Source organism: Phoca vitulina, unplaced genomic scaffold, assembly GCF_004348235.1.
Source record: "Phoca vitulina isolate PV1807 unplaced genomic scaffold, GSC_HSeal_1.0 scaffold4, whole genome shotgun sequence".
In the NCBI taxonomy this organism is placed as follows: domain Eukaryota; kingdom Metazoa; phylum Chordata; class Mammalia; order Carnivora; family Phocidae; genus Phoca; species Phoca vitulina.
This window is the reverse complement of record NW_022589707.1, coordinates 31,781,222-31,789,649: the sequence shown is the minus strand read 5'-3', so window position 1 is coordinate 31,789,649 and position 8,428 is coordinate 31,781,222. Positions and strand designations below refer to the sequence as shown.

Here is an 8,428-nt window from a genome sequence, read left to right as displayed (position 1 = left end):
TTAACGGACTGAGCCACCCAGGCACCCCAGAAAGTTAGCTTAAAGATAGAACTTAAAAGAAAAAAAAAATAGTATTTTAAAAACTAGATATAAAAGAATGCTCCAGACCAGCTCTGTCCAATAAAACTTTATGATGATAGAAATATTTTATATCCGTACTGTCTATTATGGTAGCCACATAATTCTCAGTTGAGAACTTGAAATGTTTGAATTGAATTTTTAAATATATTTAATTTTTATTAATTTAGATTAATGGCTACTGTGTTGAACAACACCACTCTAGGCAGAGAAAGCAGCATGAGCAGAAGCACTGAAGATTAAGAGAGCATGGGAACTTGCTTTGGAGGTGGCCATTCCTCTGGTCTGGCAGGAGTAAAGCTGGGTGATAAAGTAGAAGGTAAGATTAAAGGAATACAGCTCAGTAAGATTTTGGAAGATTTTGCCCATTAGGCCATTATAGAATAGGCAATGAAAACTTAGGAGCAGGCTTGAGTCGAGTCCAACCCTGTGTTTTAGGAAGAAAACTGGTGGTAGTGTGAGTCAAACCAAAATGATCAAGAAAGTGGTTACTATTGGGGTGCCTGGGTAGCACACTCAGCATCTGACTCTTGGTTTCAGCTCAGGTCATGATCTTGGGGTCAGGAGATTGAGCCCTACATCGGTCTCCCTGCTTAGCAGGGAGTCCGCTTGGGATTCTCTCTCTCTCTTCCTCCCTCCCTCTGGCCCTTCCTGCATCTCTAAAATAAATAAATAAATCTTTAAAAAAAGTAATAACTAAATGTTTATACAAGTGATTTTAAGATATTATATTAAGACAAAAGAAGAGAAGACAAAAGGACAGTTGCAAAAAGGAAAATTCAGAAATATCATATTGCCTTAATTTGTTTCCCCAAACTAAGGAGGAAACATTTGAGTAAAAATTACAAGTGCAAGTGGCCATTTTTGAGAGTTGCTGGAAGAGGGAGGAGGGGGACCAGGGAAAAGATGGCAGCCAGTATTGGGAGTGTGACTAGGCCAGCTATCCATCGAGATAGGTAGCTGGAGTTCATTACTACAGGAAGACTCTGGGCCTCAAAATTATCTCAACAAAAGAAGAAGGGCACTGAGACATTTATACACAATTCCCATCAATCTCTGGTTGAGAGCTGTTTCCAGGGGATGTTAATTCCCCAGGACTTCTGGCCTGTTGTACACTTGGAAGGAATAGTTTTCGGTATTTTCAGGGAAAAAAATAACCCTCAGGAATAGAGATGCAGATGATGGGATTTGGAAGCCCTCAGGAAAATATTGAAATGGTAGCATCCAGGGTATGTAGTCAAGACTCTGACAGTGTCTCCTACACATATGAGTATCATACTGGGTACGCCACACATTTTATAAAACGTTAAAATATCTGTAAACATATTAAGAGGTTTACTTCTTAAATATGAAGATAGATGGCACTCAAGTAAAAAAATCTAAGAACGATAAAAAATACATTCATATTGGAAAAGAAATATGTATGTAGAATACTAACACATATTTAGTCAAAAGAACATAGATGAGATGATAGACCATTCACAATTGAAGCAAATTGTGATTGTTTTTTTTTGTTTTGTTTTATTTTGTTTTGGATCCAGTGGTTCTCAAAGTTTTCCATGGCCCTTTGGTGTCCTGCCAAGTTTTCACAGTGTGCCCCACTTTGATAAATATGTGAGGTTCACTGTTGCTATAATTGAGTATATATTCTGTTATGACAATGTTTGATGAGCTGAAAAGTGAGAGATGAGACATAGCGCACCGTGAAGCCAGACACTTGAAAATGTCTTTATTAGAACATGTGAGAACTCTGCTCCATGAACATAGGCAAGAATTTGGTCAATGAAATAAAGATTTTAACCTAAACTCTGACACAGTATAAGACAGGCAAGCTTAATGATTAGGCAACTGAAGATGCTTTCATAGACACCAGGAGTTATTATTGTTCTTTAGTAATGACAGTATTTTAGTTATTCCTAACATGTTGTGGTTTGGATCCCTTTATCACTTTGTCACCAGAACTGTAATATACTAAAGTGTACCAGTCAAAAATAAAACAAAAACAGTTTGAGAAAGGTAGGCTGATGTGGGAATGTATAAGTGTTTTGTGCTGATATATCATTGTTGTGAATTTTTTATGAATATTAATACCTGTAAAAACATTTTTATTATTGAGTGTACGGTAAGTAAAGCAGAAATTTTCTTGGTTACTATTGATTTTATCAACAGACACAGAAATGTTAGTAAGATACATTCATTACAAATTAGTTGTGGAAATGATGGCCAATACAGGACTTATACCATCAAAAATACACGTAATAACCAGAGGCATACCTCTTGCAAGCAGTATATTTTCTAGTGAATCAAAGAAGCTATTTTGCTAAAAGTTAGATCGTAAATGAATATTTTATTATAATTCATGAGTCATGATTCATTATTTGTTATTAATACTGGTGCTCTGACACTTTCTTTATCAACTCTGTGTGAAGGTGGATAAAGTCTTCTATAGATATTAGGTGCTTTATTTTTCTGTATAAATTTCTTCACAGTTCATTGACTATTAATGCATGTTTCTGCCTTAAACATGGAACATTGAGAAAGTGTGCTTCAAAAATATCTAAAACTAAAAAAAAAAAAAAAAAATCTCAAACTTACTGCATATCATAACCACCAAAAGTTTAACTGGTCTAAATATTATATATGAAAGATTACTTGAGGATATAATAAGTACATTTTTCTCCATGTTGTTTAACTGTCATTTATTTACCACATTCACATTTTTGCCATCTCCAACTACCACCTGTGCTTAATATATTTCTATATGGACCATGAAATTAATTTACTAAATAAAAAGGAATTTGTAAAAAAATATAAAACACTGTTACTACATTTAAAATTAAAATAAAAATGAAATAAATTTCGTATGAATAAAAACAGATTCATTCAAGCTATAAAATTAAGTACCTGAAAGTATGTACCTAAATGAGAAGAATGTAATTATTTATAAGCAGTCAATAATAAGTGAGGTGTTCCATTTAATTTGTTTAGATTAAGAAAAAAAATAATCTATTCAAAATGGGCTAGTCTTGTCTTTTTTATTTGTTTGTATTGCACAATATTAAGAATCAATGTGTATGTGGGGCGCCTGGGTGGCTCAGTTGGTTAAGCGACTGCCTTCAGCTCAGGTCATGATCCTCGAGTCCAGGGATCGAGTCCCGCATCGGCTCCCTGCTCAGCAGGGAGTCTGCTTCTCCCTCTGACCCTCCCCCCTCTCATGCTCTCTGTCTCTCATTCTCTCTCTCAAATAAATAAATAAAATCTTTAAAAAAAAAAAAAAAGAATCAATGTGTATGTTGTTGAATAAGACAAAGATATTAACTCCCTTCTCTAATGCTGTTAGATGCTTAGAATTCCTGAAAAACTCATCCCCTTTGATTCAAAAAGCCATCTAAAGTGATCTTCAGAATCTTTATTCTATATATATCAGGTTATTAGGAAATGTCAGCAAAATAAGGGAAAAAGTAGTTTACCTATTCAACACTACCATCCAGTTTGGAAATATACAAAGGAATTTTAGTACTGCTTTTATCAGGTAATACGAGGGTCTCTTTTTAATGTTCAAAATATTTTTAATGAATTTTTCTGGTGAAGTTATCCAGATAAGAAGATGATCCAAAATCTCATAGTCAAATAAGCTCCTAAGGCAGATAATTTTCCTCTTTACATATTCTTTCCTTTTGCTTCAGCAATTGATCTTCCCAGTGATTCCTGTGTGTACGATTGTGCAACATAGGACTTGTATTTCCAGGCCTCCTTTGCAGCTAGATTTGCGATTTTGACTGCTCTGAGCAGTGGCATCCATGTGGAGGAAAAGGTGTGTTTAACAGAAGATGTACTTAAAGAAAGGAGAAATGTCCCCTCCCAGTATTTTTTCTCCTTCCTTCTGGCTGACATGCAGATGTGATAGTTTGAGCTGGAATATCAATCTTGGACTATGAGATGGAAACCGTGATGCAAAAATTGTCTGAGAAGAACCAGAAGCCGGAGTTATAAAGCATAGGAAGCCAAAACCTGCACTGGATTTTCCTTTCGCCTTCCTTCCACCACCCCTTTCAAACCTAAACTGGAGTCAGTTGCCCACCAGCCTAGCATTGCCTTCACCAGACCCTCAGTGATGCTGATATGCAAAAGCAGATGAAGCATATGATGGCTTTTATTGAGCAAGAAGCCAACGAGAAAGCCAAAGGAATAGATATGAAGGCAGAGGAAGAGTTCGAGATTGAGAAAGGTCGTCTTGGGCAAACCCAAAGACCAAAAGATTATGGAATACTATGAGAAGAAATGAAAGCAGATGGAACAGCAGAAGAAAATTCAGACATCCAATTTGATGAATCAAGCAAAGCCCAAAGTCCTCAGAGTGAGAGGTGACCTTATTACAGACCTACTAAATGGAGTGAAACAGAGGCTCAGCAAAGTGATAAAAGACACAGCCAGGTACCCAGTGCTGCTGGATGGACTGGTCCTCCAGGGTTTGTACCAACTGTCAGAGCCCCGAATGTGTGTACCTTTCAGGACACAAGGTTTCCCTCTGGTAAAGGCTGCAGTGCCAAAAGCAATTTCTATGTATAAAATTGCCACCAAGAAAGATATCGATGTCCAAATTGATCAGGAGGACTACCTGCCTGAGGAGGTAGTGGTGGAGTTGAGATCCATAATGGAGATCATAAAATACAAGTTTTCAATACTCTGGAAAGCTGGCTAGATCTCATAGCCCAGCAGATGCTGCCAGAAGTGCAGGGAGCCTTATTTGGTACAAATGCCAACAGGAAGTTTTTGGACTAAGCCTCTGGGAGAGGTGGACTTGATCCACTGCTCTACTGCTATGATGTAGAAGCTTCTGATATTTGAAGAGACAGGATATCTGTGTGGCTTCCTCTTCGCTGTTCTAATATTCCGTACTTATCCATGGATACCCTTCTGTAGCTAATGCCCTTGGCCTAATTGTTAACAATGAGAGAAAGTTTCATTTAATATGATCAGGATAATTCCTTCTAGTTTATCTAAAAGTAGCATAGCTTTCATTTGCTTCTGTAGCACAAAGGTGAAGGTATCAGATGATGGTTACATGAACTTCACCAAGTCTCTTTCTCTGGTTTCAGTTCTTCAATCTAGAGGGTGATGTTCTCTGACATTAAGCCTCTGCCCTTTAGGCTTAAAATGCATGGGGGCGGGGGCACATTCCTGCCAGCAGTAGTAGCTGTGAAGTTCACCTGTTTGGACCTAGAAGTGTTCCCCATCTGTAAATATGATTTAAAATCTAAGCCATGAATATGCTTTATTTATTAAAACAAAAGGTTTACATGGACAAAAATGGTGTGAAAAGCCTCCACATCTCTCCTATTGATAATTGTGGAGTACACACGCCAGCAATATTCTGCCTGCATTTATGCATGAGGAAAGTAAGCATTTATTTCTAGCTGATATTATTTTGATGTTTTCTGTCACTACGATTAAGTCAAACAATCATAAGAGGAAAAACTTTCTTTCCATTTTGCAGTTATTTCCTACACATAGTTGTGTACTTGGAATGTTGGTTATGAACTTGTCTTAGGAGGTAAAGTAGAATTTAACGAATGACCAAATTATATCTGTAATATATACACATGTCAAGGTCTGTTTCTTTTATGTGAGTGGTTGTGTAGATTCAAGATTTCATCTAAAAAATTATAAAGATCTTCTTACAACCCGTATAGTTATACCAGAGCATTTCCCATGGAAACCCAAAGAGTTTCAGTATGGAATAAAACAGCTGTACACTCACTGTGCGTTATTTCTACAGTACTGAGAATAAAAGGTTAAAAATTCAGGAGCCTTCCTTTTATGTTATTGGAATCTGTAGCAGTTTTATTATATACTGAGTTATTTCTATTAACTCTTCATGCATAGCTTACATTATAATGATTTCTTGCATATACAGTAAGGAGTGGATTTTTATAGATTCAGACGCAAGAGCTTCAATACATGGGACTCTTTTAAAGTAACAGTAGCTTAACTATTAGCACTACTTGACCAATAAAATACTCCCAGCCTAGACTGTTAATTGTTATGATCCTATTAATACAATAATTTACTGATATTCTGGGTATAACGTAAATGTATTATAGCATAATTCAGAAAAAAATAGTGTTGAATGAGATAAATTAAATTCTTGGGATTCTATGGCCACAAGGACTTTCCCTCAGTCTTTCTGTTTAGGGTCCAGCATGCTAATATTTTGCTCTGGCTCACTTTCTCTAATCAGATGCAGTGACAAACAACCCGTTAGTGACTTAAAGCAGAGAGTTTAAGTCTGCTTGTTCTACTGTCTATCACATATTCTTCACTTAGAACCAAGGATAACCATGTAACCTTTACCTAGGACACTGCTATTCTCTTGGTAGAGTGAAAGAGATAAGTGGCAATCCATAAGCTCGTTCTTAAAACTGTTCAGAAGTGACACACTTCACAATTACTCACATTTTATTGACCAAAGCATGCAAGTGGACAGACCTAAATCCAATGACATCAGGAAATATAATCCTCCCCAAAAGAAAAGCATTATGAATATGGAAGAAGGTGTTTAAAAATCTAGCCTGTAATCTAATCACCCTATTACCAAGGGGATGCTTCGGTCATATCTCCTTGATAACATCATAACTGAATCTCTGGGTCAATAGATTAATGATATTTGCTAGGAAGAAGTCCTTATCTAGGGAAAGTTCTTAATGGGACGCTCCTGGCTAAAGATGGCTTATGATAAATAAAAACAGAATCTATGGATTTATGAGGTATGGCTCCCTGGAAAATATCACACTAGCTGGTGGGAAATTGGAGATGCTTCATAAACACAATGGTCCCTGATATCCAAGGTAATAGCCTACATACCTCACTTAGAGATTTTGTCTTTTCTTGGCCAAGAGTGAATATTCACTGTGGGAAGGAAAGAACCCAGGGGCTGCTCAGCATGTCTTAGAAGTCTCTTTGCTTTATCTGAGTCTCTTGATTATCTATATCCTTGAAATCACTAGCAGACCCTGAATTTGGGTATGATGTCTAACCCACTTAAGTTTGATTTGAAAATTCAGTCCTTTGTGTTACTCAACAAATCATATGGCCAAGCCTGGTATCAGTGCAGTGAAGGGGAAGCAATTATTTTTGAACACTAATGTAATCTACCATGCTCATTGTGCTTATTGATATATTTAGATTTATTATTGGCTTCTTACTCTGTTTTTTGAAATGCTTTTCTTTGTGTGCATGTTTTCTGTTTGCTTTCTATTTGATCAGTATTTCTTCCTATTATACTTTTTATTGGTTTGGGATTTATATTTTATTTCTGGGATTTATTGGCAACCAGTGATTTTTTTTTTTTTTTACTGTCTTCATAATTTTACCTTTTCCAGAATGTCATATAGTTAGGATCATACAGTATTTAACCTTTTCAGACTGGTTGCTTTCACTTAGTAATGTGCCTTTAAGATTCCTCCATGCCTTTCTGTGACTTGATAGCTCATTTCTTTTTAGTGCTGAATAGTATTCCATTGTCTTTCTTTTTAGTGCTGAATAATATTCCATCGTCTGGATGTACTACAATTTATTCATCTACTAAAGAACATCTGGGTTCCTTCTAAGTTTTGGCAATTGTAACTAAAGCTGCTATAACATTTGTGTGAAGGTTTTTGTGTGGACACATTTTCAACTCATTTGGATAAATACCAAAAAATGCAATTGTTCTATTGTCAACGTCTAGTGCGTTGGGGTCCCTGGGTAAGGGTCGCGAAATCACCAGGACACAGGGGATGCAGAGCAAAGGCAGCACTTGCAACTGCATACTGCCGTTTATTTCTTGACATCTTATATACTCTTTACAATCAAAATATATTGTTACTGATTAACAATGTAAGCATTAAGATATCCCGATACTTCTTTACGCAAGAAAGGACAAAAACAAATCAACTCCGGTTGCACCGGAATAATTACATATCTTAAGTAAATCTCATTCTCTGATCAGCTTTTGTGCAAAGGTACTTCATGACCCATTCCCCGAAACTACATAGAGATAGAATCAAATCCTATGCAGGAATGCTGAGATCAGACAACACCCCCCATATACATTTGAAGCAGGATGTTATCTGATCATTACACTCCCGCACACGGAGCCATTCTCTCTGGTGAGCGTCACAAGGAACAATTTATTAGAAACATCAGGAGCCATTTCTCAGCTGACCGGATGCCTGAGGCATAGGCACACAACAAGGCGAGGGAGACTTTTCCCCCTCTCAGACCTGGGCGTTCCCGACCTTACCCTGCGTGCGCCACAGCACACAAACAATCACGGCCACAGAGGGCTCACATGCCTGTGTTGGCCTCA

General features: G+C 37.0%; 1 pseudogene; it reads left to right on the top strand.

Annotated features, from left to right (window-relative positions):
* The first annotated feature begins 327 nt into the window (after positions 1 to 327).
* LOC116630627 lies at positions 328 to 4,860 on the top strand (annotated as a pseudogene).
* Positions 4,861 to 8,428: the final 3,568 nt, after the last annotated feature.